Source organism: Dipodomys spectabilis, unplaced genomic scaffold (genome assembly GCF_019054845.1).
Source record: "Dipodomys spectabilis isolate Male_0828 unplaced genomic scaffold, ASM1905484v1 ptg000023l, whole genome shotgun sequence".
NCBI lineage: Eukaryota > Metazoa > Chordata > Mammalia > Rodentia > Heteromyidae > Dipodomys > Dipodomys spectabilis.
In genome coordinates, this window is record NW_024870700.1 from 1,898,875 (window position 1) to 1,922,998 (window position 24,124).

Here is a 24,124-nt window from a genome sequence, read left to right on the forward strand (position 1 = left end):
AGAGAGTGCCTGTCTAGCAAATATAAGGCCCTGAGTTAAAACTCCAGTTCTGCCAGAAACTTAAATAGAAAAAAAACTAATAAAAATAAATAGAAGTAAATAGAGAAATTTAAAATAAATAGAAAAATCTCTTGACCTGGAATTTCTCACTGAGTGATTTGTTCTTCTTTAAATGGCAGCCAGTGTTTTGGAGTAAAAACATTTCATTTGTTGCAGACGACTTTTTATGAAACCTAGCACACATCTTTCTTCTCATCCCCTAAGTAGACTCTCTAGTTTTCCTTTTATGCAGATGCATTTGGATGCTCCCAACATTCTTAACATCTGTTGGCTCTCAAGAAAAGCATGCCTGAAGCATGAGAGGACCATCTGAACCACATCTTTGTCCTGTGCTGTCCCATTTAGGAGCTGTAAACCTGGGTTTGGGGGGAAGAGGTGATGTGTTTCTATGGTGGTAAACTCTCCAACACTGATATCTCTAAATCAAATCAGGGCACTTGTGGGGATGGACCATCTGGAGGACAGTGACCATAACTACAGATGGTAGCTATGGAGTAAGGTGAAGTTAATATTTCAACCCAGTCTCACTGCATTTAAATAACTTGTCAAGGTTCTTGCCTTGCAAAATGGGTGAGATTGTGGTGATACTTTATCACCACAACTGGGTGCTGGTGTGCTGGTGGCTCATGGCTGTAATCCTAACTACTTGGGAGGCTGAGATCCAGAGGATGGAGATTTGAGGCCAGTCCTGGTAAAAAACAGTTCCTGAGACTCGTTCTTAATCAATATTTTTTAAAAAGTGCTTTCCATCCCAGATGTGGGATAAGTATAATTAGGATAATCTGTAATCCAGGCTGGTCTGAGCACAAAGATGAGATTTTTATCCCCAAAATAACATAAAACAAAATAAATAAGCCAACTCAAAAGACTGAAGTCTGCCACTTGATACTGCTTTCGGTTCCTATCTGACTATAAAACACATGTGGGGGGCTGGGAAGGTGGCTCAGTGGTAGAGTGCTTGCCTTGCATGCCTGAGATCCTGGGTTCAATTCCTCAGCACCACATAAACAAAAAGAAAAAAGCCAGAAGTGGTGCTGTAGCTCAAGTGGTAGAGCACTAGCCTTGAGCTGAAGAGCTGAGGGACAGTGTCCAGGCCCAGAGTTCAGGCCCCACGACCGGACCAAAAAAAACCCAAAAAACAAAAAAACAAAACAAAAAAACCACATGTAGGCTTTTACAAATGTTTCTCACATCAACAAACAAGACCTGCTCTCTCAAAGACAGCATTAATGGGAGATATCATCTACCAGGAATATAAAACCCACATCCCAACTTGCTAGTCCAGAAACTGAGCATTCACTTTAGAGAGTTGAATTTCTGAAAAAGGCCTTGCCCTCAGACAAACCTTTAGGAAGGCTGTGGGGTGGCTTTTTTTTGTTTTTTTCAACAGGTGATGTTGATTATGTTGAATGTAGGACGCCTCCACTTTTCCATCTCCCCACCAGTGCATGATGGGTGAAAACACCTCCTGGTCTCTCTCACAGTTATGGAACCATTTTCCCCTGCAAGAAGGATGGCCAACTTCTGTGGCCCTGAGAGTTGTGGTCTGAGGGAGGCCAGAGGCTCCAACGGAATGACACAGAGTCCTTCTCCTAATACTAGCATTTCCTGAAAGTTCTTCAAAGATTAAAAAACAGACCAATGGCTCAAACCTACAATATATCTACCCAAGACACTGGGAGTCACAGGATAGTGATTCTGGGCCAGCCTGAGCAGACAAGTCCTCTAGACTTCATCTCAGCAAAAAGCTGGGCTGGAGGTGTGGTTGAAGTGGTAAAGCACCAGCAGAGCAATTGTGAGATCCTGAGTTCCAACACCAATATCTTAAAAGGAGGGGGTGGGCAAGAAGACTGTGTTAATTAATGAATTAGTTTTTCAATTTCTATTTATTATTTTGTTTTGCAACCCTTGCCACGTCCTTGCCTAGACTCTACTACTGAGCTTTCTTTTGCTTTGGTTATTTTTGTCAGCCACATCAGCTTTGATGTCAGAGGTGCCTGGAGTCTTCCTGTCCCCAGATTCTGGAAGCTCACCCTGTGTGGACTTTCTTCACAGGCTAGGGTTCAGGGCTTACAACTCTGAAGTCTTCATTTGTTTCCTGCTTCCTAAATTTTGTTAAAATCTCCTGACTGACATTGTCTTTTTCTGAGTCTTTCTCTGTGGATTTTTACCTTTGGGTTCTTTACTCCTATTTCTGTACACAAACAAAACTAATCACTCATTAAATTCACTGTATTTTTATCTTAAAAGTCTTTTTTTTGGCCAGTCCTGAGGATTGAACTCAGGGCCTGGGTGCTGTCCCTGAATTTCTTTTGTTCAAGGCTAATGCTCTGTCATTTGAGCCACAGTGCCACTTCTGGTTGTTTCTGAGTTGTTTATTGGAGACAAGCATCCCCTGGCTGGCTTTGAACCACAGTCCTCAGATCTTAGCCTCCTGAGTAGCTAGGATTACAGGTGTGATCTACCAGCTCCTAGCTATCTTAAGATTCTTTTGTTTCCGCACCCCCCTCCTCCCATTCCCAAAAGGATGAACTCAGGACGCTGCACAGAATATGTATATGAGTCTTTGGTTAAAATCGCTTTGTAATGAACTAGAGCACACACAGGACAAAGATCCAAGCCTTTTAGAACACGGGGAACATTTTGTCTAGTTTGCAGACAAGCATCTCCGGGAGGTAGTGGCTAGGACAGACTTCCTCATCAGTGGCAGGCCTAAATTGGAACCTCAGCTTCATCACATGCCAAAAATGTGCCCGGAAGAGAGACTTCTTTTTAACCCCTCTAGCCATAGGCCCAAGGTTGCCAGCATGAAGCACGAGGCGGTGTGCAGAGGCCTAGCTCAGACTCCTCCCCTCTCCCCAGACCCAGAATTCCATTCTGCTTTGCTAATCCCTGCCGGCTTTCCATGGTCTGCTCCCTCACCTGCTCCAGGGGACTTTCTCTCTGGATTCTGTCATATACTCTTCTCTGTTGTATGACTTGGAATGTCTATTTTTTTTTCCTAAACCAGACAGGCATCGCTAAAGGCTTTTGGTTTTTCAAAATGGCTTCTGTTAAACAGGATCTGAATAGGGCAATCTTTTTATTATGTTCCAAATTACCTCTGTGTGTGTATCTGTGTGTGTGTGTGTGTGTGTGTGTGTGTGTGTGTGTGTGTACACCCATGTGCTGTAGTGCTGGATTCTGCACTCGGGACCTGTGTTCTCACTTGACTGCCACTCGAGCCATACCTCCTCCACTTGCCACTTTTTGCTGAGAGTCTCAGATTTGTCTGCTCCAGCTGTCTTCAAATGAATCGTGATATCCTCAGATCTCAGCCTCCTCAGGAACTAGGATTACAGGAGTGAGCCACCAGCACCTACCAAATTTCTTTAAGGAAATCACTCCTTGGACTTTGATCCTCATTGAGGCTGATGCTTTATGTCAACAAAGTCAATGTGGTTAGACTCTGTGTGTGTGAATGTGTGTGTGTGTGTGTGTGTGTGTGTGAGAGAGAGAGAGAGAGAGAGGGAGATTTCCACACTGCAACTATCTGCTGTGCCTTGAGGACCTAGGTGCTCGTTCTCTCTCTCTCTCTCTCTCTCTCTCTCTCTCTCTCTCTCTCTCTCTCTCTCTCTCTCTCTCTCTCTCTCCCTTTAGAGGTGATAGAGCCACAGACAGATGTCAGAGTAGGAGCAGATTTTCTCTACAAGAGATATGGAAAAAAGGAGTCCTATTAGTTTCATGGAAGTACAACAATATGTCAGGTCAAAAGTCTTTACTTGCTCATTAAACACTAAGATCTATAGAACAGAAAAAATGCATCAGCTCTGCGCTTCCTGTTGCTTAGCAAAGGGCCTCTTTCTCATTCCCGGGAGGTATGGAAAAGCCTAGGTTTGAAGGTAGAGAGCAAGAGGTGGGGGACAAAGGAAAGGTCACTGCCTGGTTGGCACAACAATAAGACTTTCTGGTGTCATTGTGTAAGAGGTCCCTACCTTGCCATTGGATAAAGCTGTTAAGAAAACATTTATTTTCCTCATTTGGGGTTTATTCTGCACTGTCTCTGAGAAGTACTGTTTACCTTTGAGAAGTACGTGTTGGTATGTGTGTTTTCCCTACCACAGCCCAGGGCGGGATAGCTGGAGAGTGAAAAGGTAGACCCAGCATCATATTGGTGGGGAAGCAGAGCACCAGCTCCTGGGACCACTACTCCGGACATGGGATGGATAAACCCCCCATTCGATCTCCACATCTCTCCTACCAAATTTAGTGACCATCCCCATCTTGTCTGAACATCCCAATATGATTCTGCAAGAGACGGGGCATATAATCAAAGAAAAGTGTACAGATTTTACTAGAAGAGATGTCCAGGTGAGAAGAAATTGGCAGAAAGCCAGAAGTAGCCATCAGGCTATGATTCAAGGTGACCCTGAATGTAGGAGAAAAGGAGGACAGGATAGAGGAAGTATCGCAGGCTGCAGTGTGGAGGCTGAAGAAAGAGTCCATGTGACCATGCAGGGTCCTTGGGTGTCCATTCATGTCAGCGCATCAGTAAGAGCCTTAGATATGGAGGTTTGCTGGCTATGTCCTTGTGGCCTTCATACCCAGTTCTGGAGAAGTGGTCGGCTTGGAGTTGGGTAAGGTGAGTGTGGGGTTGAGAATATCCCGTGGATGGGGTTGGAAGAGAAGGAGAGGTAGGTAGAGAGCCACACAGTGGGAGATTGAGAAAGGAGGTTTGTTTTTGTGGAAAAAACAAACCTAGGGACAGGAAAGCAACCTCTGGGGACTGGAGTGTCCATAAGGAGATACTGGATGGAGGGAAAGGTTACAGTTAGCATTAGCTTTGATTCTCTCATCCTGTTGTCCTTCCCACTCTTCTCCATGGTACTGTTATTCCTTGGTAAAGGTCTTTTATGATCAAACATCACATGGGAAATGCTGCCATGCAACAGGTTTTATTTAACACCTGTCTGCTTGTGCTGCTGTAACAAAATACACAAGACAAGGTGATTTGTAAGCAGTTAAAATGTATTTCTCCTAGTTCCACATCTCAGGGAGGGAAGGGTATTCTATTTCAAACATTTGCCTTTCAATGCTGTCTCTTCCCATGGTGGAAGGCAGAAAGGCAAAAGGAGATGCACCTTGTGCTTTCACTACAGAAGAGAGAGAATCCATTTCATCCAACACTTTTTGTAAGGGTTGTCATACCATCAGACAGTGAAGACCGTCTATGGCTACAGGTTGCTGTCATGTGCACAGGACAGCTCATTGTGGAGACTATTCTGATACTTCCCATAGGGGAGCCATGTGAGGGTTCACAGAAGGCAGCCTGACCTGGAGGAATCTGGGAAGGAAACAACTCAGAGATAAAACATGAGGACTCCCTCTCTGGAGGGACCACAGGAGATGACTGCAGGGGCAGAATACATTGGGTTTCTATCTGGTTTACCCAATTGCAAGAACATTACCCATATCATCTTCCCACTACATTATCTTTCTTGGAGCAGGTGCTCAGCCCCATCTGTTGACTGCAAAGTCTGTGTTATAAAGTTCTACATTGTCCTATAGGCACAGTGACAAGCGAAGGACCAAAGGAAGGTCAGGTCAGCCTGACTTTTAGGATAGCTGAGTAAGTTATTAGATAGGAGAGCAGGGGACACATTAGATGGGCTTCTTAAAGTCCCCCGACTCCCCACCTTAGAACAACCAGCTCCTTGGAGGCGCATTCATTTGACTGAGACATGGTCCTATGAACACTGGCCTTCAGATTCCCAAAATCAAGTGGTTCCTTAAACCAATCTTTCTTAATTAGTCTTGGCAGCTCAACACCTTTGGTGTATCTTGCCCATTTGCCACGCCTACTCTTGGATCTGGTTATAAAGTAAACTATGTTCTTTGAGACCTGTTGCATACAGATGAGTCGGGGCAGCCGGTCTGAACTGACCCACAGACTCATAAAACCAACAGGGTCTCCCTCCCCCTAGTACCTTCACCATGGACACCTAAACTATTGGATCCAAAGTACAAGGATTTGCTCTCATCAAGGATTTGGCTGCATTCTTGGGGACCAAGCAAATGAGGTTTTGTCTCTCCATTTACACAGGCAATCCAGGAGGTAAGAGGAGAAATGTCTCGTTGTCTCTTTGTAGAAAAAAAAAGTTGAGTCGAGTTAATTCTCATAGAAACTTAACCCTCTTTTCTCCCACCACAAATCTAGGCAGACTTGTCCATCCACTCCCTGAGGACAAAAGTGTGGTTTTAAATCACTCCTGGGATGCTCATGATCCAGTGGTTAGATTACTAGGAAGGATTACACCTGCTGGACCATTTCACAGCCCTGAAGCTGGAAGGCATTTCAGATCTGTTGCAGTCTTCTTGGGTCAGAGATGTACGTAGAGCAACTCTGTGTGAAGGATCTTCTCCATTCCTCCAAGACCCCTCTAGGGCCTTCCCCATAAAGACACTAGCGAGGTACAGCATAGCAAAAGCCTACCTGGAAAGGCAAGTTAGTATGACTTTCTGTTGTTGTTCATCTCCATCTTAGTGCCTCTGCACATTTTCTGACATGCTACTTTATGGAATCTTGTGCCATTTGGATCTTCCTAAAGATATTGCTGACTTCTCTAAAGATTGCTGAGACAAAGGCTCTGACCATGAATCCAGCTGTTTATGCCCTGGCAGGCAGGGGAAGCTCCTTGTCCAAAATACTGATATCTTATAGAGTCTGTACTTGCTCCAAAGAAGGCTGGCTTTTGGCAATTGGGGATACATAGGGAAAATGGGGTCTCCTCCACACTTGAATTGGGTATCAAGACCAGAATGAACCTTAGTAACGTTGTGTAGAAGCTGTAAAAGACACGGCTCATCAGATCCCTTATTATTAAAAGTCTTAGTGCTCTTCAGCCATGAGCACAGCTTGTACCATCTTCCTCGTCATTGTTTAGTGTAAATTTATCCCCTCTGGGTCAATGTCAGCTTTGAAAAGGCAAAACAGGTAGGGTTATCTGGGAAAGTATGAGCTATGCCAAGTTTTTTTTTCTTCTTCTTCTTCTTTGCTATTCAAATGGTGAAGATGGATTTCCTTCTGCATAGGAAGTGACCAAGTCCATTTAGGTACAAGACTGAACTTGCAAAAGACAGTCTATGGGTTGCCTATGAAAGAGTCTTGAATCTTTGATGCTGTTGCTGGTTTGTTATTTTTTAGTTTGTTCTGACGTTAAAAAATTAATATAAAACGTTTATAATGACAAGTGAAGCATAACTTGCTCCCTAAAGCAGATTCAAAATCCTCCATGCATATCCCTTCTCTCTCCTTTGAAAGGTATTTTTCTGGGTTGGGTTACAGATCTACCCTGGACCTTTTCATAGCTCAGTGGTTTTCCAAGGATTTAGTTGTGACTCACATGTTTTGCTTTTTTTCCTTCTTTATGCCCTGTGGCTTCAAAGAGTGAAAGCTTCCTAATTCTTTCTCACGAAACTCTCTCTGAAATTACTTCTGCCTCCTCAGTGTGGTCCTGTGTTTGACTCACACTGAACTCTTCTTTGCTCTACAATGAAAGATGTACTGGTGACGATTATCTTGCTTCCATTCATATATAATACTTTTCCACGAGTTTATAATAAGCAAACTTACAATGTGTCATGTGAGGCTCCAGGATATCAAAGCATGGCCTGGTGAAAGCTTGTAAATTAGAAACTGTGCTTTGCTGGAGAGACTTGCAGTCCAGAGTGGATGTCTGTGGAAGAAATACCATGATGCTTTGGGATTGCTGCGTAACAGTTTAGTTATGGTAGAAGTACTGAATGCATAGGACCGTGTGCTGTGCTTTGCTTATGGAAGGATACATGAAGCATGATCTTAAAAGCTCTGGATAGGCAGGATGGTGGCTGATGGGTGCAAGAGAAAGAACATTCCAGAACAAGTAAAGGCATGAGAAAAAGCATAGCATATATATGGAGGCATATAGAACCAGGGAGGTGGGTGCAGGTGAGGTGGGGTCAGGGGACACGAGTCAACAGATGTCACAGGGAGCAAGTGATGAAACTGAGGATCCTGGAAGTATCTGGAAGGCAGTGAGGAGACAGGATAACAGCCACATTGTAGAAAAGTTGCCTCACCTGTGGATCATAAGGTGGGGGTCAGAGCAGTGCTACAGACACCAGGTAAGAGATAACTAAAATGCCTAGAACTCAAGAGCTGTGTCTGGTTGGCTCTGAGGGGGCAGCTGAGGATGAAGGAGAGCCTGAGACGTGGCAATGTCCCCAAAGTCCACTCAGTGAGCACACTTCAAATGCCAGAGAGGGTTTTCTTTACACTTAGCACTGCTACCTCCATTTCAGGGGCTCAGACTTGGAGGGAGGAGCTAGTGGACCCCGGAAGTGTATGTATGGTGATGTGGAGCAGGAAACACATTTCCTACACTTTCTCTTCTTTTTGTGTATCATTGATAGGCACATAAATCTGGGGAGAAGATTGGGCTGGGAAGGTGGCTCAGTGGTAGAGCGCTTGCATTGCATGCTTGAGGCCCTGGGTTCGATTCCTCAGCACCACATAAGCAAAAAGCCAGAATTGGCGCTGTGGCTCAAGTGGTAGAGCGCTAGCCTTGAGCTGAAGAGCTGAGGGACAGCGCCCAGACCCAGAGTTCAGGCCCCACGACTGGACCCCCCAAAAAAAATCTGGGGAGAAGATACTTGAGCCCATTGAGAAATCACAGTTTGTGTGTCTTCCCTCTGCCACCCCACCCCCACCCCCAGCCCCCCGTCAGGTGTCCAGGCCTTAAATGAGGAATTGCTTTGAATCTACAGCCATCTCATTTGTGAGTCTCTGCTAACCAGTGCATGGCCCCTTGTAGTATACAAATCAGACTTACTGTGTCAGAGTAAGGTTGAGACCATGTCAGGAGTAAGAGGTTCTTTTTTTTTTTGAGATGACGACTTGAACTCCATATATGATGTTTTTGCTCATTGGCTGGCTCTCTACCACCTGAGCCACACCTCCAACCCCAGTAAGAGGCTTTTATTACACCTTCACTCATTGCCCAAATGCACCCAGGCTGAGCCGAGGCAGCCCCTGGGCTAAGTCTTTCCCAGGGATCATTCCTCATCTCACTCTTTCAGCAGGGAAATAAAGGGAACTTGAGCCAGTGTCGCCACAGTTTCCCTTGCTTGGTTCCGTAGAGCCTGGTGGTGTTTATGAGGCCTGTGGGGATGAGGCTGCTGCAGCTAGAAGCTTATGTCTCAAGCCCTTCCTGACCTCAGGAGCCAAAGACAGCACCATCTTAGTGCACATGACATCCCTTCAGGTTGCCCTGTTTGAGAAGTGCTAGACCAAGTGACACAGGTAGTGGTACATGACAGAGCTGGCATTCAGCACTGAGTCTGCCTGACCCTGGTAAACAGCCTTGAAACTATGCAGTGAGGTCCCACAGGTCTGTGTGTCTGCAAAAAACAAATCAGTGCTTCTGGGTTCAACCCTGGCTTATTATGGTGAAACAACCCTGCGTCTTGATCTCTAGAGCTGAACTGACCCTTAAAGTCCTACAGTGTCTACAGGGATCTACAGTGATACCAGTTTAGCTTTTGTAAAACCCAGGAAGAAGAATGTGCCAGAAGATGTATTGTGTCACTCGCTCAAGTCACCACTGAATAAATTATTAGCTTAAATCTTATTAGATTAAATCAGGATTTGTCCAATAGCTAGCTAAGGATATTGGGAGAGGTTGACTAGTTTTTAACTCTTCCTTTGGACACTTACTGCCCTCTCATCTCCTGACATCAGCTGGGCATTTTCAGAGGGGGAAAGTGATGGCCAGGTTGATAAAGGCTGAGAAAGAAATCATCTACCTTCATTTCAAGGCCCTAATCTGGATTTTAAATAAGAGCATTCCCAACTGGACAGACTGGCTAAAGTCAACATGGTTAAAAGAAAGGAACTTAGACTATTCCAGTCTTCTCTGTGTCTTAGAACATAGGGTTCATAAACAATATTAACTCTTTTCTGAAATAGTAAAGAGCAGCCAGTTGGATTATGTGCTTCAGAAGTTAAAAAAAGAGCCAGATATGTGGAAATTGGAAAAAAATGAAGATGAAATTTTGAAAGAAAAATGATAGGGGAGACAAATGGGAGACACTTACAGAAGCCAGCAATACGCTGAAGGTAACCTTAAGGTCACAGTTGCTTTAAGGGCAGGAAGGCATCCCTGTCCTAGCTAGGAGTGTCCCAAGCCTCCTTGCTGAGATTATTATGAGGGATGCTTAGAGGCAGTGTCGGATATCCTTGCCATTACCTTGTTAGAATCTTCCAGAAAACAGGAAGAAGAGCAATGTAATGCCTGGTGGCTTTTTTTTTTTTTTTTTTTTTTTTTTTGGTGCCAGTCCTGGGGCTTGAACTCAGGACCATTATGCACTGTCCTAGAGCTTTTTTTTTTCTCAAGGCTAGTACGCTTAACACTTGTGTCACAGCTCTACTTTTGGCTTCTTTGGTGTTTAATTGGAGCTAAGGGTCTCATGTACCTTCTTGACTGGGCTGGCTTAGGACTGTGATCCTCAGCTCTCAGCTGAGTAGCTAGGATTACAGGAATAAGCCATGAATAAGGCAGATAACAGGGAACTTCAAAATGATCGAGAATGCAAAGATGTTCTGCCACACATATAGTCTTCTCAAGGACTCTAGGACTCTGTAAGGACTCTAGCTGCCAAATATAAAAACAGTACAACATCATCCTGTTAAAAATGTTCTGAAATGCCGGGCGACGGTGGCTCACGCCTGTAATCCTAGCTACTCAGGAGGCTGAGATCTGAGAATCGCGGTTCAAAGCCAGCCCGGGCAGGAAAGACCGTGAGACTCCTATCTCCAATAAACCACTAGAAAACCGGAAGTGGTGCTGTAGCTCAAGTGGTAGAGTGCTCGCCTTGAGCTGAAGAGCTGAGGGACAGCGCCCAGGCCCAGAGTTCAAGCCCCATGACCGACAAAAAAAAAACAACAAACATTTAAAAAAAAATGTTCTGAAATAATAACTTTAATCTTTGAGTCTAGTTCATCCATTGTACAAAAAACAAAACTAAACTAAACTAAAGCCCAAAGGAGGTCAATAGCTTGATCACAGGCCATAAGAAAACTGGTAGTCTGACTTCTTTCAGCAACACTGTAGATCAATGATTCCCTTACTTAAAAGTAAATAAATAAATAAATAAAATGACCTCCTTGCTATTTTCTGAAGTTAGTTTCCCAGGATGCAACACAATCAATCCCAGCATGCATCTGTCCCACACTGTGTTCTACAGGAAGGATTTTTGTAAATTTTACATCCTAGTTAGATACATGGGACCCACTTATACTCCTGAGATCCTGCTTCGAATACTCTGAAATACAAGCAAGAACTTTCCATTTCATTAGAATTTTCCAACCTCCCTCATTTATCCACCCCCCCCCCACCTGCCACTGGCCTCCTTCAATTGTACAAACACCCATGATTTTTTGGCTTGGAATCAGGAATTGTATTTACCAGACTACATCAGGGTGCCTGCTACCTTATCCCCAGGGAGACCATTTAAATATGCAACAAACACAGTTGAAAGTAGCAGATTAATATGGTTTTTGCCGAATTAGAACAACCAACGTGCTCTCAGGTGACTCCCCCTAAGGGAAAGCTCATGGTTCATTGCCCTTGATGAAATTCTTGGGAGCTTTCTGGCTCTCTCCAGATCTGCTATTTGTCCTTGAAGAGCCCTATAGAACTTGGCAACCACAAATAAACTGTTGTTAGCATCTCATGGGAAAAGTCTCCATGAAATGTGGCCCTGTGGAGATGGAGTCCAATGATGAGATGTTCAGAGAGATTAGAGTGATCCCAGTTTCGTGTTTGAAGACATAGCCAACCCAATTCAGGCACCAGAAAATCCTGATGCTTTCAGAGGATTGGACCACTGATGAATTATGCATGGAGCACAGAGACCGTGAATCAGGCTCAGAGATAAGGCACAGGCCCAGTCATAGGATCATGGTAGAGGACTCCTTCAAAGACTATACTTCAATGAATTGTGTATAAGTATAAAGAAGACTCTCTGCTCTGCAGAAGTTTCGGTCACATTGGGAGAACAGGTGTGATGGTAGGTACAACCTGCCACATCGCACACCAGAAAACCAATAAAGCAATTGGACAGTCACTGACTGGGCTGTCCAAGTTCCAGGGTCTCCCCAGGGGGATGAGATCATTAAAGACAGAGGGCTCTCCCCTTCTCAATCTGGAATGCTCACCAGGAATGGATCTAAGCACTCCTTAAGAGCTTGAGGATCTTCACACTGCTTGTGCTTGTCTAAATCCATCCTGCCAGAGAATCAAGGTTTGTGCAGCCAGTCCAAGCAGTGCACATCACTGCTGACAGAGGGACGGGTGGCTGGCAAGAGGCACTGTGGAGAGGTGGAGAAAGACACACACCAAAGCTGGATTTTATTCACCTTCTTATTAACTTGTGTGTTCCTTCCTCTGGGCCCTTTCTAGCTTATGGTAAGTGTTTGCAAAGGTGAACTGCTACAGAAGAGGTTCATCTTGCATACAGGGGCTTCTTCACTTTTGATGGGGCAATGACCTGCTACAACCTTCATAAGACAAAACAAAATACTGTAAGTAGAAAATGCAGCCAATACTCCTATCCTACAGAACAGTACTGGCTTGGCAGAGCACCACATGATGGTGTATAGATCAGTTCCTTTGTGATCACTGGCTGTCGGTAAGCTCAGGCCCTGCCCCTGTCCAGGGTCCCCACAGGTGATCGTAATGCTAGCTTTCAAAAAGATCAAAACTCAACTAGGCGCTGGTTGGCTCATGCCTGTAATCCTAGCTAACTCGGAAGGCAGAGATTTGAGGATTGCTGTTTAAAGCCAGCTAGGGCAGCAAAGTCTGTGAGACTCTTCTCTCCAGGTAACCATTTAAAAAAAAAGCCAGAAGTGGAGGTATGGCTCAAGTGGTACGGTACCAGCTTTGAGCAAAGCATGCCCTGAGTTCAAGCCTCAGTACTGGTGTGCGCACACACACACACACACACACACACACACACACACCACAAAGATAAAAATTCCTCATCAAATGGCATGAAATCCTTTTTGGTTCTGCCTGGGACCAGGACAAAAAGGAAGCAAGGCATCCTCAGAGAGATGCTAGTTCTGTCTATGCTGTTGGCATTTCCTGCCCAGAGTTAAGATAACAATCCCTTCCATGACACAGGGTAGATTTTTGCTTTTCTTAGTGTCCTAAGTGGAAAGTGCTATACCAGGGAAGGGGCTATGCTGAGGCCTGGTCACACAGCTCACAGCTGGAAAGCTAGCTCTGCTGGTCCCTATTGAGCTTTCTTCTGTCTGTGTCATGCCTGGGTTCTGAAGCCATTCTGGGTTTCACTTCGCATCTCTGGACAGAGTTTTCTTCTTTCTGTCCTCCTTGTATTTTGTCTGTCCCTTGGGGTCACCTTGCTGTGGACTCTCATGTTTCCAGTCCCTTGGTCCAGCTGGTGGTGGAAGACTGATTTTCAACTGGTCTATTTGGTAACTTTTCTTCAGAGAGACCCTGTTGGAATCTCTGCTTCAGTAATAGCAAAGGGAATTCCTGAGTTTCCTAGCTCATTTTATCCTTCAAGTGACTGCTACATTTAAAAAAATGTGAGCCAGGTGCCAGTAGCTCACACCTATCATCCTAGCTACTCAGGAGGCTGAGATCTGTACAAAGTAAGCCAGGGCAGGAAAGTCCATGAGATTCTTATCTCCAATTAACCACCAGAAAACCAGAAGTGGTGCTGTGGCTCAAAGTGGTAGAGCACTAGCCTTGAGCAAAAAAGCCCAAGGATGGAGCCCAAGCCCAGAGTTCAAGCCCCAGGACCAACAAAAAAAGTGTTTGTTTTTATATTAATTTATGAATCTATTTCACACTATGAAACCTAGACAGTGTCAGGCACTTAAGCCAAACGGGTTGTTATTGCTTCTATTTTAGATTGCAGCATAGGTAAGAGTTTTCATTGGAAGCCAGGCAGTGGCACTGGTGTCTCATGCCTGTAATCTTAGCTACTCAGGAGGCTGAGATCTGAGGATCATGGCTCAAAGCCAGCTGGGGCAGGAAAGTCCCAGGCCTCGAGTTCAAGCCCCAGGATTGGGGGGAAAAATGTCTTCATTAGAAACTTTGTTCTTTCACTCATAAATCCTAGGTTCTTTCTGTCTAAGTGAGCTTTTCTTGCTAGGAATCCAAATCACTCACTTTCCCAAAGTGCCCAAATATGGCTTTACTCCTCCCAAATCTGTACAATGGTCCTGAGAGGATCATTGCTGCCATTTGACAGAGGAGGAAACGGAGACTTGATCGTGCCCACTCTAGGCTAGAGGAGGCCTCCTTCCAGAGCTTACCAATCAATGTGTGTGCGTGACATGCTACAGGTGTCTGAGCGGCACCCTGGCAGGAAGCAGGCACAGTGAGGGGTGGAGTGCAAAGGCCTTTCTCAGCTCATCTTGACTTGGTTATTATCCCATCATCAGCACCTGCCAGCCATCCACTGATGAGTCCTCACTAAGGTCCCTTCCAGTCTGTCACTTTCTTCCTGTTTTTATCACAATTGATCATCACTGTATTTATTAACTTCCTTTTAATGATGTGTCCAAATTCCTCACTGCCTCCCTGAATATCATCAGCCTTAAGAGTGCTGTGTCCCCATCCCTTAGCAATTCCTAACACACAACAGTCTTCCAATGAATATTTATAGACAGGAGGAAAAGAAGGAAGGAACAGCGAAGACAGGGAAAGCAAATAAAGAAGGAAAGGAAGTGAGAAAATTGCCAGCCTTTCTCCTAGGCCTCCCTGCTTAACCCATCTCCATGGCCGATGTTAGAATTTGCTCATCTGGCTGGGTGCTTATGGCTCATGCCTGTAATCCTAGCTACCTGGGAAGCTGAGATCGGAAGATCCAGGTTTAAAGCCAGCCCCAATAGATCAATCTGAGACCCTCTTATTGCCAATGAACCAGGAAAAAAAAAAGCCAGAAGTGGAGCTGTGGCTCAAGGGCTAGAACATTAGCCTTGAGCAAAAATGCTCAAGAACAGTGCCCAGGCCCTGAGTTCCAGTCACTGTGAGGACTACATGAAATACTTCCTGCAATGCCCTAGGATACCACATGGCAGAGGACAGGCATTTAATAAGGGTTTGCTCCTTTGTTCTGCAGTAATTGCATGCCACGCAAGGATCAACTTTTCAACCCTAACCCTCCAGGATGAACCCATGCCTCAGGGTATGCCTTCAGTCACATGGGAGTGGTGACCGCCCTGGACTATGTGAGTCTTACAGAGCACATACATTGCCAGTCTTTGAGTGCATATCACAGAAAGTCACCCAGGAAGGGATACATTTTTAATGAAGTTCATCCAATAATTAAAACCTAAGGTTGAGACATGACACCAGTTGAATACTACAGTACACTGAATTTTAACCGTCTGATGCTATGAATTTGGCTCAGGTCTTTAGCTTTTCTGATCTTTGCTTTGTTCCTTCCTACAATGGGAATAACTAATAGTTATTACTATGAGTATATGTCGTCTAGGCCATGAAGTAGTGGTTGGTATTGAGTTTGCCCATAAACAATGCCTAGGACACCATAAGTTCCACAATTATTAGTTCTGGATAATTCTATAGGTTAGAGCAAAATCTCCCCTTAGAATCAACTAGATTCAAGAGAAGGTTGTGGAACACTCATTGTTTTCCTTGAAGTTTAATACACTTTGTCTCCTTTCATCTTCAAACTGTTCTGAAAGGCACATACCTCTTGCCCATTTCCTCATTCATCCATCAACATACTCATTATAACTGAATCTAGGGAGAGCAGGCCATTCTAACAGAGATGAAGTGTCAAGAAAATATGACTAAATGTGGTCTGTTATTTAATCAACACTATCTTATACCTTCCACTTCAGGGCTTACTGGTGTATTGCATCCCTTTTTCACTGGGGTGGGTGGGATCTCGCTGGATGTTTCTGCTTGGTTCATAGTGTTTCCTTCTTTCCTTCCCTCCTTCTTTCCTTCTTTAAAAAAAGTGTCAATTCAACAAATCACTTGGAAAATACAATGTGTCTTGATCAATGTCTCCCTTTCATCATTCTTCCCCATCTCCTCGAGTGACCTGGGTCGTTTACACACACACACACACACACACACACACACACACACACACACACACACACACACATTGACTATAATGACTGTATTTGCTCATTTCTCTTTATTGTCAACTTCTCTCATTTGCCCATGTTCTCTGTCTGCCTCCTTATCCCAAAGCTTCTTATATTCCATTTGCTCTATTCCATCCACAAGTACCTCTGTCTTTGAACTCTTAAAAAAAAAACTTTTATACCCTTGTCAAGACAATAAATGTTAGTATGTTGCTTTTTAAAGAATATAAACAAATGCCAAAAAAACAGATTCATTTCTTATGTATGATTTCAGCCACACTATTGAACTCAAAACAAAGGAGATGTATGTCCATTAAATGCTTAAAAAGCTGAAGGAAAATGTCTACGGGTGCATCTAATTCTTCTGGACTAGCCCTGTCTCCTTGTCTGTTGTGTGTCATTGCCAACACTTACTGAATCTGCCATGGATGGTTTTCACACCAGCCCTGGATATTTGCTTGGTTGCTAATTGAGTAAGCAGGTAAAATATAACTTCAGCTGCAAGTTGGAGCAGAGCTTTTCTCTCTCTGGTAGCCTTCTCTTTTCATCTTTTTCTGACTTGGGAGACCACTGAAGAGGCAGGCGTGCTATTAGTGATAAATGGTGTCAGAAGCTGGATGCTGGTGGCTCATGCCTGTAATCTCAGTCAGTCAAGACTTCGAGATCTGAAAATCATGCGTTTAAGGCAACCCAATCAGAAAAATCTGTGCGGGGGAGGGGGGAAGGGGGAGGGGGAGGGGGCAGCCAGAAATGGAGGTGTGGCTCAAGGGATATAGAGGCAGCCTTGAGTGGGAAAAGCCAATCCAGGCTTTGAGGTCCTGAGCCCCCCAACACCCCCCCCCCAAAATAAACAATATAGAGTGGCTAGACAATGCATACACAAGCTCCTCAGCCAACTGACCTTCACTGGCAGGAATTTAAGAACTATCTGTAGAGTTCCTGTGGTGCCAGGATGTAAATTAACTGAACTTAGATCAGCATCAGATAAACACACCAGCCCATAGCTGATAGTGAGAAGAGATGGAAAGAAGCTAAGACTGGAGCTACCATTCTGCTGCTCGCTTGTAGGCACTATTTCAGGTTAGATACTCAGTTCACAGAGACGGTGACAGTGCAGCGTACACTATGGTAACATATCCAGTTAATATGTGGAAGGTGACACCATCTTCCAGCCCGTCCCTGCCTTCCAGGCACCTAATCATCATTGTATTTATTAGGTTCCTTTTATTTATACGTCCAGATTCCTCACTGCCTCCACTCCCTTCTTTGCTTTGCCAATCCCACGCACTGGCCGTCCAGTAGCGATGTCTGCAGTCGTCAGACTGTCCATTCAGGTGGCATGGAGCCACTGTTGGTATCACTGTGCTCAATCTAGTTGTCAAGACTTCTTCATAATTTGCGGATATCCTCTTTCTGACCTATCTTCTCGGAGGAGTTTAAGTGAGGTGGGACATGTCAAGGGTCAAATGATAGTGGGAAAAAAGTTTATTGCAGACAATACAGTTATTGGGAGTGTGGAGAATGAGGAAAGTGAATTAGGGGGAAAAAAGCCCAGCATGGGCCAGAAGATATGCAATCTGTCTGGGAAGAGCAGCTAGAAAGATATGCCAAAAAATACAGAGAAAGAAGAAAAGAAAGATGCTAGGTGCTGGTGGCTCATGTCGGTAATCCTAGCTACTCAGTGAGGCTGAGATCTGAGACCACAGTTCAAAGCCAGCTCGGACAGGAAAGACCATAAATGAGACTCTCACCTACAATTAAACACCAGAAAAGTCAGAAGTGGAACTGTAGTTCAAACAGAATGCTAGCCTTGAGCCAAAGAAGCTCAGAGACAGTGCCCAGGTCCTGGTTTCAAGCCCCAGGACACACGAAAGAAAGGGAAGGAAGGAAGGAAGGAAGGAAGGAAGGAAGGAAGGAAGGAAAGGGAAGGGAAGGTGAAGGAAGGACGGAAAGAAGGAATGTGATAGGGAGGAAAAAGGAGAGAAAAGGAGAAAGAACCTGCAATAAGCTCCAGGGTCTTCACTGCTCCTAGGTTTCTTAGTGATTTCTTTCTTTCTTTTCTTTTGTCTTCCAGCTCTAATCGATTAGATTATGTTGGGGAAATTAACTCTGCAACTCCCCGTAGGAGTTTGGCTGGTCACACACCAGGCAATAGCAGAGCTGGAATTTAAATCAGACTCAGAAGTTTCAAAGCCAGAGATGGTGGGGAGCGGGCCTGTGGTCTGTATGTGCATGTCCTTATTTCTTTCCAAAACATTCAGGGCTCGTGATCTGACAGGGTTTTACTTGAGTTTCTTCTCTTAAACTCATCACAGAGTTAGGATACTTAATAAGATAGAGGTTTGGACCTGTGGTGTGCCATTGAACTGGCCATTATGATCTGTGTAGAATCAGTTGGAAGATCTGTATTTTTAAGGTGGACCACTGAAAATAGAAAGGGTTATGTGGTGCATATTCTGTGTGTGTGTGTGTGTGTGTGTGTGTGTGTGTGTGTGTGTGTGTGTGTGTGTGTGTGTGTGTGTGTGTGTACCAGTACTGGGTTTTGAACTCAGGACTTTGAGCTGTCACTTGGCTTTTACTCCATCAAGGCTGTAATTCTACCAACTGAACCATATCTCTACTTTTGGTGCTTTGCTGGTTAATTAGGGATAAGAGGCTCATGGATTTCCCTGCCCAGTTTGGCTTCAAATTCAATTCTCGGATTTCAGCCTGCTGGGTAAGATTACAGGTGTGAGCCACCGGCTCACCTTGCAGGAAGCCTGCAAGGAACATTCTCCCACTGACCATCTCCCGGAATGGTGGTGACTGGTTTTCTGTCCTTCTCTTGAGACTCTGTTTATCTACATACCAGTTTTTCTCCCAACCATGCTTGGGGATCCGTATCCTTCTCTTCCTCTGTGTGTGTGTGTGTGTGTGTGTGTGTGTGTGTGTGTGTGTGTGTGTGTGTGTGTGTGTGTTGGAGGTGGGGGGCGGGGTGGATAGAGGGAGGAAATGGGAGGGGAACATGTGGGGTGTGGAGGGTTTTCATGTGGTCTTTGCCGGTCCTGGCTCACCCTTGATGTCCTGCTGAGCCTCCAGGGGGGCAGTTCAGCTGGCTCCAGAAATGCAGGACTTCAGAGCAAGAAACCAATGTCCTAAGGAAAAAAATAGGGCCAGGAAAAGAATGAATCTGAGCTCCAGGGAGGGCACGCATTATGGGTGAGGCAGGGTGTGGCATAATGCTTGCAGGGGAGGCCTGGAGATGGAGAAGTGAATGGGTCAGGGTTTGGAGGAGTCTCTCTTATACCGCCTGGGGCTACTCAGGGGGGAGAGGGGGGACCAGCCTGCTCTTCTGGTGGGAATGAAAGGCCTGGCTGCCAGTCAAGGTAGTCATGAGGGTGTCCCCATGGAGCACGAGCTCAGCCACGAAAGCACTCTCAGCCCTGTATCACCTAGGATCAAGAGATGAGGGGAGGAGCCCAGGTGCAGGAGATGGTGGGAGGGGCCCAGGCTCAGGAGATGGGGAGAGGGGCCCAGGCTCAGGAGATGGGGAGAGGGGCCCAGGCTCAGGAGATGGGGAGAGGGGCCCAGGCGCAGGAGATGGTGGGAGGGACCCAGGCTCAGGAGATGGGGGGAGGGGCCCAGGCTCAGGAGATGGTGGGAGGGGCCCAGGCGCAGGAGATGGTGGGAGGGGCCCAGGCTCAGGAGATGGGGAGAGGGGCCCAGGCGCAGGAGATGTGGGGAGGGGCCCAGGCGCAGGAGATGGTGGGAGGGGCCCAGGCGCAGGAGATGGTGGGAGGGGCCCAGGCTCAGGAGATGGGGAGAGGGGCCCAGGCTCAGGAGATGGGGGGAGGGGCCCAGGCGCAGGAGATGGTGGGAGGGGCCCAGGCGCAGGAGATGGTGGGAGGGGCCCAGGCTCAGGAGATGGGGAGAGGGGCCCAGGCTCAGGAGATGGGGGGAGGGGCCCAGGCGCAGGAGATGGGGGGAGGGGCCCAAGCGCAGGAGATGGGGGGAGGGGCCCAGGCGCAGGAGATGGTGGGAGGGGCCCAGGTGCAGGAGATGGGGGGAGGGACCCAGGCGCAGGAGATGGTGGGAGGGGCCCAGGCGCAGGAGGTGGTGGGAGGGGCCTAGGTGCAGATGAAAGGGGCCCAGATTCTGGAGATGATGTGAGGGACCCAGGTGCAGGATATGGTGGGAGGGGCCCAGGTGCAGGAGATGGGGGTAGGGGCCCAGGCGCAGGAGATGGGGGAGGGGCCCAGGTGCAGGAGATGGGGGAGGGGCCCAGGTGCAGGAGATGGGGGGAGGGGCCCAGGCTCATGGGGATGATGCAAGGGGCCAGGTTTAGGGGATGGGACGGTGGGCGGTGCCCAGGGCTCTGCCTCCTGTGCACCTCCTGAGCTCCACCTGGTTAGCTCTGGAGGACTGCCCAGACCCTCAGAGAGGAGGTGCTGCGGCTGCTGGCTCAACTCTGTTAGGAGTGAGCTCCAGCCGAGGAATAAAACTTTCTGTGCACCACGGCTCTTAGGAGAGAAAAGTGATTGAAGCCGCGATGCCTTCAGGATCAGATAGCCACTTGGTAGGAAAGGGGGTGCGACACTAGATGAGGGTGGCAGGGCATGTTTGTTGAGTCCCTATCATGTGACAGGGATGTACTTTTGTCTACATCGGCTTTACTCAGACATAGTTCCATAATACTCCCGATTAAAGAAGTCTATTTCAGTTGGAGATAAAATTCCCAGAACACTTACCATTAGAAGTGTATTTCAGTTTGTGAGTGCCTGTGTGCGTGTGTGCGGTCACAAAAACCACATAACCATCTCCACAAGCAATCTTAGAATATTTTCACCATCCCTAAAAGAACTTGGTACTCATTAACTGTCATTCCTGGTTCACCTCTCCCCCCAGCCCTTGGACAACTATCTAATGGAGCGCTCATCTTTTCCTATAGAGTTGACTGGTCTAAATATCTCATGTAAAAAGAAACATAGACCTTCTGGTCTCTTTCACTTAGCATCATGCTTTCAAGTTTCATAGATGCTGAATCTTGTATTGAACTTTATTCTTCTCTAGGGCTAAATAATATTCCATCGGGTAGGTGTACCACATCTTATTTCTTGGATTTATCCATGGATGGGCCGATGGTTTGCTTCCTCTTTCCGAACTACGATGAACAATGATGCTACTATTAACATCTATATCTTTTGTGTGGACGTGTACATATTTAATTTAATCCCCCAAACAACAAAGCCTCTCTAATCACTGGTTTATTATGAAAAAATGGAAGCTCAGAGAAGTACAAGAACATTTTTCATTCTGCAGAGTTCCTCTCAACTTTGATGAATTAAGACAGAAGGGCAAAGAAGGAGAAACAGAATGGCATTTCATTCCACCTTTTCCAGGTCAGTGTGCACAGGACTGGGTGAGAAAGAGGAAAGGCATGGCTGAACATGCGTCAGTGGCCTGCTGTAGGCTCCACTGGTCCTTTGGAGGTGAGGGCTGCACATGCTGGGCCTGGCATAGCCAGGGGGTGGCCCTCTTCCACTCACCCTCCTGGTTCTAGAGACAGGCAGAAGATGAGGCCAAAAGTTGCTCCAGTGCCTTAGGCTCAGGAGATGGAAGTCTGTGTGACAGTGTTCCTATTCTGAGCTGGCTTCCTGGACATGCTCTGCCCGGTGAAAAGTAGGGGTGCACGCCAGCTGCCTGCAAGGAAAGTGTTGAAGAGAGGAAGCCAAGTGTGTGCCAGAGGACAGCTCTGTGTCATGGAACAAAGGTCAACAGGGCCATTGGCTCTGCTTCCTTCTCGGCCTCAGGCCTTTCCCAGAAAGCCCCTGGATGTGGGAGGGTGGGTGGCGTGCCGCCCCATTAATGCCACCCTCATGGCTTGGCAGACTTCAAGCCAAAAGTGGTAATCATTGACCTTTGCCGGCTCCAAAGGTATGGCAACAGGATGTAAGGGAAGGCTGGCTCTCAGGGAGTCTGCTGTGCTGTGAAGCCATGAGGTTAGCACAGCCTTCACATTGGAGAAAAGAAGCCCAGAATTAAAGGCAATATGAATGATGCATGATGGGATTTTTCCATTCTCTATGTGGCTGGAACTTGGAGGGGAAGTTAGAGCTGGAGGTAGTATTTATTACTAAAGTGTTAGCAGCTCAAGTGCTTCCTAGATCCCAGTGGGACCAAAGCCCTGTCTGTCCATCTGTAAGATACATACTAGCTGGGTGCTGGTGACTCACGCCTGTAATCCTAGCTACTCAGCTCTGAATGCTCACAGTTCAAAGCCAGCCTGGACAGAAAAAAATCTGAGAGATTGTACTTTTCAATTAGCCAAGCCAAAAGCCAAAAGTAGAGATGTGGCTCAAATGGTAGAGCGAGAGCCTGAGCAGAAAACGTTAAGTGACAGTATGAGGCCCTGAGTTCAAGTGCTAGCATTGACACAATAAATAAATAAATAAAAATAAACAGATAAAACCAACTGTAAATACATATGAATGTATCCATTTCATAGAGGAGAAAATGGCACACAGGAGCACCTGGTGTTAGCACTCTGAAGTGACCAGCTTCTAGAATCCCTTTCCCCAATAATCCCACTTGTTACAACTTGCCCAGAAGGTCACTGATTAGGCGTGGCAGCTAACATGTGGGACTAGAAGGCCTCAGAAATCTCCATCCAAAACCAGGAATAGGCGGGTATTCCATAACTTCCGTTTTGCCTGTCTGCCAAGCTGAGCTCAGCCGACCTTATAGTCTGTGGATACAGCGGCCCGGGTACTGGTTTTTAGGTATCTAACTGAAAGCATTAGCATACTGTTCCCCAGTTTGATAAATTGTCAAGGTTGGGGAATTCTATACGTGTCCTTTAAAGCAAAGAGAGCTTTCTTTCTTGTTTTAGACAGACATGGAGTATGTTCAGGCTTCTTGTCCACATGGAATTCATTGGTTTCTGGTCTGGAAAGGGCTGAGTTGAGGTAATACCAAACCAAACCACAGAAAAACTAGAAGGGTTGGACTAATAACAGGATCTCTACACACGTAATAAATACAACTTTTTTATAAACATTTTGATTCTTTCATTAAATTACAGTGCCATTTGAGGTGGATGGCTCAATATGTGAAATTTAAGAATAGGGTGATTATAAATGCGTCTGTCCACTTTCCATCAAAACAACCTCTATCGCCACACACCATTGCAAGATAAACAAGTGAGAGTATGATTATTTGATTTGCAAAAATTATGCTTTATACAATAATCCACTATAGGATTTCTTTCAGTATCTAATATCCTATTGTGTGTGTGTGTGTGTGTGTGTGTGTGTGTGAATAGGGCATCCTCCATACAATTTCTGGTCACATACATTTGAGATCATCTATTGGGTTTCACATAAGATTATTCATCCAGGCATGTACAGTGATATTTTTAGTGTAATCGTGTTCTTTTCAGTAGTAATGAGAATAGAAAGACCACCCAGCTAGAAAAGCCTTTGGATCATGATAGGAATTTAATGTTCAATCCTAGATTCACTGGAAATGAGAATTTACCAGTTAGTATAGTGACCAGAAAGGTCTGGGTAGAGACCAAGATAGCATTCTGAGAACTTGTGCTAAAGTCAAGTCCACCAGAAGCGTAACTGATTGTTGTACTCCTTACTTTGCGTGTGTGTGTGAGGGTAGGGTAGTAGTGGTGGTGGTGGTCCTATTCATCTGCTCCAACCTGATTGAAATGATTTTACCCTGGGTTCTGGAGGGACCTATCCTGTCTCTCCAGACAGTTACCATGTGTGTTATGATTTACAAATACGTTCCATGCTGGAGCACCCCTTCCATACCATCCTGTATCCTGATAAGATAGTATGGCAGAAACCAAACCCAACAATTGGGATCTCAAATCCAGAAGCTCTTATTAGTCCTAAGGTT

At 45.8% G+C, this 24,124-nt stretch overlaps 1 protein-coding gene across 2 annotated transcripts in view; it reads left to right on the forward strand.

Moving 5' to 3' along the window:
* Nucleotides 1–5,942: 5,942 nt before the first annotated feature.
* Nucleotides 5,943–24,124, forward strand: part of Kcnj1 (potassium inwardly rectifying channel subfamily J member 1) — a 31,336-nt gene continuing 13,154 nt past the window's right edge. Inside the window, exon 1 of one of the 2 annotated variants that reach the window (XM_042674928.1) lies at nucleotides 5,943–6,154. The gene's annotated coding sequence lies outside the window, so the exon portion shown is untranslated. Of the gene's footprint in view, nucleotides 6,155–21,612; nucleotides 21,698–24,124 lie in introns of those variants that run through there. The other variant, XM_042674930.1, reaches the window with a different exon arrangement.